Here is a 13,091-nt window from a genome sequence, read left to right on the forward strand (position 1 = left end):
GACTGAGTAGCGGGCTTAATAGTGCTGAATTATCTTAGTTAAACATCTGTAATTAGCAGGTGACACTATTCGGCTTTTCATTAACCCTTTATAGTTCTCAAGTGTCTAATTCCAAACTATCCATAATTGAGTAAAGTTTGTTTGTATCAAAACTCCCATTTCCACACAAGGACATCTGATAAGATTTCAAGCAGGGGGAAGAAGGAGTTCACTGTGGAGGGAGTTTACAGCTCCAAGTCGGGTTGAACTACTTTTTCTCGCAGTTTGTGGCAAAAAGATCAATACTGCATGTTGCTCATGTTGTGCCCTGCAGTGCTTTGAGTGGTGTCATCTTGACATAGTAGCAGCCCTAGCTGCTGATTCAGAGCACATTGATGGTGGTGAAATCCTCCCTATGATCGAGGACTTTAAAGTGGCAGAGCTTTCCCAAAAGGCCTGAGCAGGGCTCTGTCAAAGCATTCTGATGCTGTTCTTCAGGCCAAGAGGGCCAACGGGGATTTCGAGCGGTATGCATTTAAGTTGTCGAAAAACACCATACAGTAAAGGAGATCCCTGATCTTTTGTACAATTCTTATGTAATTTCAAACAATGTTGATGTTTTAACATGCTTTGATCAATTCAGCATGGAGCCAGGTATATTGCCAAAACAGAGTATTGCTGAATGATGTTTTACTACAAACATTTGTTTCATGTTTTGAGATTAAAAAAAATCCGTACATTAACGGCTCTATATGCAACATTGCAAATCACTATTTCTATATGTAAAGATATGGTGGACTGATGGCATCCTGAGCAGAAAATCACGCCACTGATTTCATGACAGTAGCAATTTAAAAACTACCGTCCACTTCCAGGTTTCCAGTGATTAACACCATTAGCTCTGTCACCACTGTTGCTGTTGTTTAGCACTGTTTATGTAGTTAGCATTGCTAGCTGGTCGACGGCCCAGGTGGTAGGCCATTCTATCAGAATGGCCTACCACCTGTATAAATAGTCAAATGTAGGGTTGTTCATTTTGTCAGGTACAAATGTCTTTCTCTGATGCTGTTTGGCATGTCAGAGACGGGCAGCTCACCCACCACATGCTAATATGTGCCCACTGTTTATCTCTGATAAGTTACAATCCAAAACATCAAGTCAATACAGATCAACACTTTCCAATGCCATTTGTTGTAGAAAGGCCTCTAACTATGGTGGCCCACGCAAAAATGGAAATGGCCCTATCTAGAGCCTGTGTTTGGTTTGTCTGCTCTGGGCTACCGTCAAAACATAGAGGTGAACATGGCGGTCTCCATGAATGAAGACCCACTCCCTATGTGGATATAAACCAAGCACCAACCTCCAAAACTGAAAAGTGGAACTAATACGAAGTGCCAAAAACTGCACCGAATGGCCACTTGAGGTTGGCTCCATTTCCAGCATGGTACAAAAAACAGTTTTGGTCTCAATGGCAACTGTACGAAGGGCGAATTGTCTTTAGAACTCACCCATTTACATTTATTAAGGCCCAAAGTATTTAAGGTTTGAAGTGTTGCTGCAGTCTGTCAGACAGATCGAACTCTTGCTCCTCCACAACTCCAGCCTCACGTTCAAACATTGTCACTTGTGGATCCAATTTTTTTAAAAAACAGCCTTACAATGACTGAAATTCTGAACTTGAGGCTTCAAAACAGCAATCCACAAACCGATGTGTGAAGTCACAGTTGCTACATAGATTATTTAAACGGTGTATGATATTGATGGTTCATTCTAAGGTAAGGAAAACACAATGATTCTTTTTACACCAAAGAAAATGTTGTTATTATACAACATTACATTACTGCCAATGCATCCCCATAAATCCTACACACTGGACCTTTAGTGTCACGATTTCAAAAACTGAGTGCCACAGAAGTGCACCCCTATTTTCAATTAATACAACAGAGTCAATACTTGTACTACAACTTATGCAAGTATTAGTAGTATAATATTGCATTAAGCCAGCAGCTGGTGAACTCAAACAACATAAGCTTTAAGTATTGACTTAAAACATATTTAGGGGCAAATTCTAGGAGATAAAAACATTTTTATTCTCCTTTAGAGTAATATGCTAATAAAACAAAATCTACAAGAAAATGTTGGTGCCAGTACAACTAAACTGAAAATTCCTATCAAATTGTAAACAGAGGGAAGCTTTGACAGGCTCTTAATCAAATTATGGAACCATCTGGTGCTGTCCTATTAATTTATATATGCTGATACCAGCATTTATTCTGGCCAACATTGGTTTTATCGGGTATCATCAAACTCATATTAATGCCAAATGTTTTGAAGCGCATCCAAAATATTACACTGAGACTATTGTGTGAAGAACAGTACAGCCAAAAAGCATTTACATGCATTAAAATCTCCTCATAATCTACTTTTTATGCATTTAAGGACCATTTCCATACAGCTGATCAAACCCCTTTGTATTGTTTGTTTCAAACCTTTTATTTATTCTCTTGTGAGAGGGTTCACGCTCCTTTGAGCCATGAAGAAACAGAGCACAAATATGAGGAAAGAATCAAAGACATTTTTCAGAAATGTGCAGCACAATGGCACAACCAAAGAGGACCTAATTAACTATTTCTTCCACGCTTTCGCTTAACTGACATCACACAAATAAAAGTGACTCTGCCGGTTTCTCAGTCGTCTCTTTGACCGGGTGGACTTTGTCAAGACAATTTAATTACTTCTTCATTGGTCACACGGAGGGCTTGTTTATTGATGTTCCCTATTTTATGTGCCTTTGATTCTGTTTTTCACTTTGTGAGAGTTGCCAGTTATGCCCCACAGTTGCAAATAGCTAATGAGGAGCTTTGTTTGTGCCTGCTGCTTTTTTTTCAGCACCCAATCATTGCCACAGAGTCTTGTTTCCTTCTCCTTTTCTCAGCTCACATAATGTGCCCTTCAGGAGACCCTAAAACTGTATTCCGCAATCTGCACTGAGGTGATCTTCGCTGTCTGCGCCTCATCCCAACTGAGACTGTAATTAACTTGCACTGATTGAGCCATCAAGCCCACTCGACGAGCGCTCCCGCTCATTTGAATCCCACAGACAAATCAACGTGAAATACAAGGCGTACTGCTGTTTGGTTGATGACGGTTGCGCTGTTTCTTTTCTTCCTTTAAAGTTGAATTGTGTTTCTATTTCAGACGATTGTGCCTCGACCTCAACAGACTCATCTAAATTCCACCAAAGGTGAATGAAAAAGAAAACATCGAGGATGAGATGAGCACTCAGTCACACAAACACATGCACAAACTATCGTGGTTTAATCCAGAGAGCTTTATTAGCAGTAATTCTGAGTTATCTCTCCAAAGCCTCATAGGCCCTGGCTCAGTGTGAGGCATACCACTCAGTGCACATGGAGGCCTCCCTACGGGGCAAAATTATTAAAGCTCAAAAATACTCTTCAAAGGCCTCACAACTTACTCCTACAACCCACAACAGCTAAAATCCAGTCATGGGGTTTATCTCGGGTCAGACGGGGGTTGTAAGAATTGTTTCTGGGCTAATTATGCAAAGAAAATAAGACGTATTTATAGGCCTACAGGGACAAAACAGCTCATTGATCTTATCAGCAATTTGATTTAGAAAGTTTAGATGCACTTGATGGGATTTGTCAGAGGCTTCAGATCTTCACAGTTTTTTCTCTTTCAGAAGGGCATCTCCTTATAACTGGAGATAAACAGGACTGTCTGAGATGTCAACTTTAAGTTCACAGAATGGTCTTGACACCATCACTGGACTTTGTTGTTATGGAGCTTTTCATGTTGTCATTAACGGAAAAGGATTTCATTCTTGCGGTGGGGGACAATACAAACAATATTACCACTGATAACAATTAAAACTTAACTGCAAAATTAGAAATTATATTATACTGCCAGTAAAATATATTGGAGGCTTGGTCACTCAAAGACCTGTTTGGTCACAGATTGGATGATTCAGTCCTAAATGGGACTAGGCTACTTGAAATCTCATACAAAACACACTGGTGATGTAGATTGTCAACTCTGCCAATAAAGATAGAAAACATCACCAAAAAACCTTACAAGCAGCATGGCACTTAAAGAAACATTCGCACAACAAACAGTAATACTACTTTACCATCTGCTTTTTTTCCCAGCACTCATGGATACATCACAAATGCTATTTTGTTTTTTTTTATTTCATAAGCAAAAGGCATGGTGTCCATATGCACAAAGGAATGAGGGATCTGAATATTAAAAACGTATATAAATAAATAAATTCCCTGGCTGCAAACACTCAAAGATTTCATTAGTATTGAGAGTGTTAAATATTCGCTGATTTTTGGACATCTTAAGCACAAATAGTAACTTTATTGTTACTTTGATATATATTTTAACAGCTGATTTTGCAAAATCCTTTTTTGTTTTATCATCCAATCCAAGTCTTGATTGATCCCTTATTTGTGTAACAAACTTGTCATATTTCTGCAGCTGAACATTGTGAGACAAAACAACATACAAACAACTGACTTGGCACTAAGAAGGCCACATGGTCTAAAAACTGAAAAATCTTAACTCTCTGTGTGCTTCTCAGCCATTCATCAAAGTGAAAGTCAGTCCCATTCATCAAAGACATTTCCCCTTACTTGGCAGGGCTGCTATCATGAAGTTAAATGAAAATGCACTGCGAGTTGTAAAAACACATCCAACACACACTAGTGTATGAGTTGAAAGTACAGCTACTGTATCTCTTGCTTCTGTATTGTTAGCAGCAGACGTATAAGGAGAAGTTTAAGATTCTGGGCGTTGTTTGGGAAATAGGCTGGAATGAAATTAGGAGAGACAGCAGTGAAATGAATCCTGGTTGGTCTCTCGCTCCAGCTAATCAAATAACAACAAAAGGCAGCAGAGCATGGGGGAATCTGTCAGTGGGAAGTTACGATCCTGAAATTCTGGGAGAGGTGCAAAGACATGGAGTCAGTACACAGCAAATGTATTTGATTGGGGATGAAAGGGTGCCAGAGTTTCCACGGAGAACTGTGCATCTAATTGCTTTTGTTATGGATGCACCAGCAGGTGTCAGCAAAGCAAATGCTAACTAGGACACAAACCAAACCGCCCCTTAAATGAATTATTAATGCTGACTCTGATGATTTGTTGGGCAAAACTGGAGTATGAGACACAGAAAGTTAGAGCAACCCACTGATGATTCGTAAGCAGTTTGAGCTCTGTCATCTCACTCTTGAGCTCCTTTATAGTCAGTCTGGCACAAAAACACTTACATGGACGTGCTTATATCACACTTGGAGATGATTATGTCATTTTTATTTTTCTCAAGATAAAAGGATCTTATGTTTTGGTATATTATCAACCCAGGGCAATAAGACAAATGACACATTTGTGCGTGTCAGACTCACTGCCTTTCACATATGTAACAGCAGGAGATCTTGACTCTAACACTGCCTGTGTTATCTCGGTCTTACAGAGGGCCGGGTTCTTAACGGCGCTCAGACAGTTGCTTGAACATGCTTTCCGTGTCTGAAATACTGTAAAATAAAGATGTTATTCAAAAGAGATGCCCATTTATAGAATTTCAACTGTCTGCAAGCTGATTTGGTTGCAACATGGGCTCCATATAGTTGGGATTGTTGATGAGGCTCATTACCTTCCCTCAAATAGGGTTTCTATGTGTTGTATGATGTGTTGCAATGATAAGTTGATACATAAGGAAATATTATCGATTAATGACATAAGGTGCTCTATGTGACATTTAGGGTATATCTCTTTTTCAGAGTCTGAAGTGGGACTTTTCTGCACATAATTGTCGAGGTAGAGATAGCTGAGCCAGGGACTTGCAGCTGATGGTGCTAACAGCATGAACAGTGCTGACAATGTCAACAACACTGACAGAGTTAATGGGGATAACCATGGAGTTAACTGGAGGGGGGAGGCTACCCTGACAACACTGTGGCCGTTATCAGCAGGAACCACATGTAACCACATGAAGAGTAGACCAAAGAGTAGCGTGAAAGTCAAGAGCACTCACTTGACAGCAAAATCTAGAGACCTAAACGTCCCCAGAAGTAAACTGCACAGCACACTGACTAGCAAAAAAAACCCCAAAAACTGCTGGACTTGAAGCAATCTCGGTCAACTGAGGTGTCTCCAACTGATGATGTCAGTCTCCTACTTTTAGGGGGCGGCTCTACTTCACAATATCTTTAGATAGCAAATAGTTGTTTGCTGCTATATTAATATTCTAAATGTCAACACAGACTCTTTCAGCAACAGTTCAAACCATTCTCATCTTCCAGCTTCTCCCTTAAGAAGGCTTCAGCTCTTCTCTTGTTTACTATCAACCAAATTCCTTTCAATTTGACATTCTTGGTCAGACAAAACAAAATGAGACTTCACTATCTCTCAATATTGTCTGACATTTTATAGACTTACTGCCACATACATAAACTACAAATAAATATTCTTTATGTCTATTATTATTGTTATACGTTATGTTATTGTTGTTGTTGCTGTGCATCTCTCCCTCTCTCTCCCTCCTTCTCTCTCTTTTCTCTTTCCTTTGTGTCATTTTGTCATATGCTATTGTAAATTTATTGCTCTTCTCTGAGGTTTCAAGCATTTTTTCCCCCCATTAAAGGGTTTTTGGGGGGGGGGGGGTGTACAGAGACAGAGGGATGTCACATGCTGTAAAGCCCTCAGAGGTAAATTGTGATTTGTGATAATGGAATTTATAAATAAAATCGTCTCAACTTAACTTTAATAGAGAAGATAATCAACAAGATTGATCTATGATAATTAATAAATCTTGGTAAAAATCAATTAGTAAAACTTGTTTTCCTCTGAAAGATGATCTTTGTAGATTGAGGAAACTGATTGTATAAGTTCATGTAGACTTAATATAATGGGAAGCTCCTCAAGCTACTGCACTGACCTTGTGATGTTTTCTCAACTGCTTTTTCCAAAATCAAAAATGAACTTAGTTTGAACCTCAGATATTTAAAAATATGCACCAATGCAGAGAACTGAAACATGAATTTCGTGATAATTTCGAGCAGCAGCAGACTGTCTTTATATATAATTAAAACAGTGAGTCATCAGAAAATGTCCAAAGTCATTTTTGCAGGTTAAATTTAAAACATTCCTTAATTATTGGGCAGCAGCTCTACTTAGGTGAGTGATATCCAGGTTTAGTATTTACTGAAGAGTACGACACACGGGAAAAGACGCTTAGCAGTAAGTAGCTTTGGATGGGAATTCATCATGTTTTTGCCTCCCAGTGTTTGGCAGTTGGCTGGAAAGCTGCTCTGACGGATGCTGAATCTGACTTCTGAAATTTATTTAGTTCAACAAAAGTTGGCTTTAGAAGAGGTTTGTTGAGAATGGGCCAACATTTAAAAAATGTTCAGTTCATTGGACTGCAAAATGCACTGAGACATATTTCAACTTCTGTAGGCTATTAATGAATGGAAATGTGTGAAAATAGTGATTTTATAATGTATGAGGCACTGTGTCAGTATTACAACACGATGCCTCTGTAATACCACCTGACAAAAAGTTGCATTTGACAACTTAATACCTGAGGCTACCTACTGCCGTCACTGTTGTGGAGCCTTGTGGACTAATTCATAATAGTGCCTGTGAATGCAGAAAGCGGTAATTATGGATCGTCTGTCATATAGATGGAGGCTGGAGGACGTGTCGGATGAATAGGCAGCCATCTCCTGTGTAGTGTCAGGTCTATCTGCATCTTCATACGGCTTCAACACTGCTTTTAGCCAACAGCTGTCTGTCTCATGTCAGCTAGATTTTGCACTCTCTATTTCACTGTCACTTCTTCTGTCTGTTTTTCACTCCAAGGATGAAGGAAGATGAGATTTATGCCTCAAAATATGACTGAGACACGCATGCAACTAACCACAATACATATAACGCTACAAAATAAAAACATATTGGAGTACAGATTTTTGGTCGGTATTCATTTATGCCCCAACCTGCTGCGTAAATCTTTCTGTCTACCTTCCTTTCAGCCTTCATCCCTTGGTAATGCTGTGTATTTTTCATGGCCGGCGGATTGCAAAAAAGGGTTTCAAATCATTGTCAGACTTGACCTTTCCTTTGAAAATTGCCCCGCATGCATGACATATATTGTTAGTGTTTGTGGGTGTGCATGTGTTCAAAGAGTATTTATGTGTGTGCATATGAGCGAGATCCATCTTCACAAATTAAAAAAAAAAACAACAACGCTGTAATCAGAATGCCACGGTCATTACCCTTCATTTCTCCGGAAGGAAAAAAAACGAGCAGGTTTACAAAAATCTATTTGCAAAAGGTCACACCAGACAGTCCAACACTTTGCCGTTTCATTTTCATTTTGTACCACCCTCCTTCTCTCCCGCCTCTCTCTCGCTCCCTCTCCCCCTTCACTGCCTCCCAGCCCCCGTCTGTCTTCCTCCAGAGCATTTCTCATCAGACAAAACAGAGCCTGTCCTGCTTTCCAAAGCAGCCACAGCGAGCAGCTATCAGCCTGTCACATCTTATCTGAGTTTTCGCCTTCTTTCCAGGGAGAGGAGGCAGAGCTCCAGAGGAATCACGGCCCTCTGGATTCTCAACCATTAAATAATAATAATGATAAAAAAAACAAGTCTGGCAAGTTCTCCTGTAGACCTGTTTCCACCGTTTCTAAGTATTTTGGGAGTATTTTACACGCTGTTGGAGTCCACAAATTTATCACAGGGCCATTGAGTATTACTGGGTCACATAGGGAGAGAAAGTTTGGCTTTGGCTGAGTTTGGATGCAGAAAACACAAATTTCATCAGATGGCAGCTCTTATTCAGTCAGCTCTCACTGAAATGCCAGTTGTAACTGTCTGTTTTACAAAACAGCAGCTAGAGATCACAAAAATGCCCTCTGATTTGTTTTTACATGTTACACATTTTGTTGGAGACTGTTATTTGTCAGACGTTGTAGCTATCTAAATTGGTATATTTAACACAAAGTACATACTTAAAACTGGATGTCAGGCAAAAAATGTTCATGAACAACATCAGATTTTCCTTTTTTAATTTTTTTTGTGGTGAAGAAACTTCACATTACTATACACAATGTGAGGACAATGTTATTGTAAATCCACTTAAATCTTTTGCACAATATGATGAATCATGTGCTGGTAATGGCATCAACATATTCCTTATTCATGATGCACTGCGTGTTTTTACTTGTGAAAAAATATTTATAAAAACCTTTATCTTAAATGTTTGAGAATAAATTGAAAGATAGATGTCCGTGACAGTCAATTCATCATGTTTTATCTCGTTAGCCCTCAACATATGACACCTCCTGACTTGCACAAGGTTAGACACATTCTTCCCTGAATGAGCCGGAGATGCTACAAAGATTACAGTGATGCTTCTTTGACATTCAGAAATGGGGACAGCCATTGCCAACTTCTAAGGTGAGATGGATATTTAAGAGCAGAGATTGTGATGAAATGGCTGTGTGAAGAGTGGCAGATAACCTTGAGCAAGTCATACCGTCTTTGCGTGGCTTGGAGACCTCGTGGAAGATGAAGTTCAAATTTACATAGAAATGTTCAGCATTTAGTTGACACACCTACTGTACTCTGAGTGACTTATTATAGGCTCAACAACAGAAAAAAAGGCTTTAAATCTTACGGGCGACAACATTTTCAACACCCATTTGTGCCAAGGTCGCCCAGGAAAAAGGAGAAATTAATATTAATTTATTATTCCTAAAATGTTTATGTATAATGAATTCAATTATTCAAAACCTTGGCAGTAGAGAAGGGACTAGAAACTAAACTTATTTTTAAACCAAGAGACAGCTTGAAAAATTCTGTCCTTTACTGTATGCAGAAGGTTAATGAAATAGCGTCTTATTTAGTGTCTATCAGAACTGTGAAGTGTGGAAAATGGAGAAAGATACTGCAAATCTTTCATATCTGTGTCTCATTATTTCTCCCAATCTCTCTCTTAATTAGCTGATTAAAAGAGTGAATAAGCCCTCATTTGCATTCTACAGTCATTGATATTTCCAAAAACTTGAAAGTGCCAAACAGCATGCTGATGTAATTTTAGTCATTCTTTCTAAAAAGAAAAAAAAAAGTCCTCATCTGCTCATAAGGTTCTTTTATCTGATTTATCTTCATCTTCAAGTCAGTCTGTCTCTTTCATTACCTTCATCTGTTGGTCTGACCCTTTCAGGTCTGTTTTGGGGGAAGTATTTTTGCCTTTATTAGACAGTTGATAGTGATACAGACAAAAGACGTAGGGGTATGACATGCAACAAAGGTTCCTTGCATCTAAGCAAGTATGCCGCCCTGTCTGTCTTTTTGCTTTGATTAATATGCTGAGCCATCAAGTCTGGGTGTCATCAACGGGCTGAAATAAACGCTTTCCAAGTTGCAGGACCAAAGTTGGAGACTCAAAATCATCACAATTAGTAAAGTGATTTAAGTAAGAGTATAGCTTCTCTGTGGCCCCAAAAGCTTTGAGTCAATGTAAAATAAAGAGAGAGGGAGAGACTGATTAGACTGGTTTCTTATAAGTTTGATTATCCTAGATTAATTGGCCGATTTATAAAGTATAGCACAGTGGGGAGTGTTTACCTTTCTATTTTTTGTTGCCAGAGAATTCCACCTGCCAATTCTTGACTTATTTCTGAGCAGGTTTCACTAATTTTCCTCCAGTGAGGGGGTACATTTCAATAAACAATACCTAAAGGCACATAACTGTGTTTTTAAATATCTGTCTAAATGTGGTGGTTATTGTGCTTCACGTTAACGAATCAACACTTATTAGAAAGAGGAAAGAAGATAGAAAATGGGTCAATTGATTGTTCAGCATGCACAGTCATACAAGTTACACTGTGTCCTATTGGACTGCATTTTCTCTTCTTTTCTATGTAGAGAACTCTCTTTCTACTCTTTTGAAAGTACTTTGTTGATTAAAATTACGAACTAACTTACAGCTACATTTGTGTCATATTTGCTGAAACTGTCACTATATTCTGAGAAGTGCATTAGATACAAAAAAAATCACCTCACATCCTACTGCCTCTAATTGCATTTGCTTAAATCAGACCGCAGTGCATCAGCAACAACTACTCAGAGCCTCTAACACAGCTGTCAATCACTGCACACACGTGGTCAAACTGTCAAACTAGGCAGCACTTATCAGATATAAGATTCTGTAATTGCATTACTCATTTCTTGCATCAACTGTTTCCAAAAACATATTTCAGTGTACTGTTTAGCTTTAAAATGAGCAAGTTGGTCCAGCAGGTTGGCTGAGCTTGGTACTCATTTAACTGTTTCCAACATGTTGGCGAGTTACAACCATTTTACTCCTAAACAGTGCACCAAAATGCATTTTTATTTGACCTCAAAGCTCCCCATATGGAATTTGATCTGACTGTGCACAAATTATTTGAGTCCCTTGCATTCATGTTCAGTCTGATCCCTAAATTTCTTCAGGAAAAAGATAATCTTCTATGAAAATTTTATGGGGATGATTTTTAAACTTTTCTTCTAAGATTTCTGGATCAAACACATGAAAAATAAAACCCCGAGAAACCCCTAAACAGATTTGGCCGAGTCATCCACAGATCATTGCTCGAGGTCATGGATACATGTCTTTCTTCTCTTCAAAGTGAACTCCTGGTGACTCCTTTCCTAATGTGTTAGCTGGGAGTCTCTCCTCTCACCCGTGAATTAATCAAATCATTAGAGAAGGGCAAAACAGAGAGCAGGGGTGAAAGGAGGAGGGGAGGCTAAGAGCCAAGGGTGTCCAAAGAAGAAAATCGCTGTGTGTGCGTGTGCATAAGAAAAAAAGATGAGCAATGAAAGAGGTAGGAGAGGTGAAAGAAAAACAAAACATCACAGGATCAAGAATCTGAAAGCAAGAAATCATTGTAAGAAATCACCCAAAAGCCACAATTACTGATGTCAATTAATAGATTTACAGTGAGTTGCAAGTTAATGATTTAATTTTACAAATTTAACTTTTTTCATGACTAGTCTGGGAACACTAAGTCATCACCTCCTTATATAACATTAAGATAAAAAAAAAACTTAACTGATTAGTGATGAAAAAAGGGAAAACGCAGCAGAAGTAATTTGATTAAAGAGGGGAAAGGATAGTATAATTCAGAATATACGCAGGTCAAAAAAATTATGTTAACACTCAACGAAGACTAATTACAGATTACAGAGGCACCTGCATATCAGCTAGTTAATACAGATTAAGGATGCATGACAATATCTGCACGTTGACTGGCATCAGCTCCAAAATGAAATATCTGAGTCGAACAACATGACGTTCTCTGCAGACACCAAAAACCAATACTTTTGTCTTCTATTGACAAACTGAACTTGCAAAAAAACATGAACCCCTAACCAAAATACCTTCTCATCTTTCAGAATGAATAAATGTCACATACACTCAAAAGCACTGTATCCCACGTCTCCATCTGCTGGTGGGCTGCCACAACAAGAGCACACGCAGTGTCATGTCAACTCCACCACAGAAGAGACTCAACAATCACCAAAATCACGTGGTAAAAAAAAAACAAACCATCCACCGCCCAACACACAGCACCACGACCCTGCCCATTGCCAGCCACACCCAGTGCAACCCCAGAACCCCCACAGTGCACAGGCCGACACAGAGAAATCACCGCCCCCGTATATATACTGGCATGCCAGACATCGGCAAAATATCCAATATTGTGCATCCCTTGTACAGATCATACACAGATTAAACAGAACAAGGATTTGAGTTCTAATCTCGAGCAACGACTGACAGGTTATTAAAATATTCACTAAATGGTCTCCATAACTTAAAGAATCCATCAGTCATTCCTTGGAGAGAGAATTTTATTTTTTCCAAACTGAGAAAAAAACATCACATCATTCAGCCAGGATGAAAAAAGGGTGATTTTGGAGATTTCCAAGAGAGCAAAAACACTTCTTCTGGCTAAGAGTGTTGCAAAGGCAATACTCTCTCCGTACTGGCCTTCACACCGCAAGGATCCCAGAGGCACACCAAATACGGCCAGCATC

This window comes from Plectropomus leopardus, chromosome 11 (genome assembly GCF_026936395.1).
Source record: "Plectropomus leopardus strain MGB_pleo_1.0 chromosome 11, ASM2693639v1, whole genome shotgun sequence".
Classification (NCBI taxonomy): Eukaryota; Metazoa; Chordata; class Actinopteri; order Perciformes; family Serranidae; genus Plectropomus; species Plectropomus leopardus.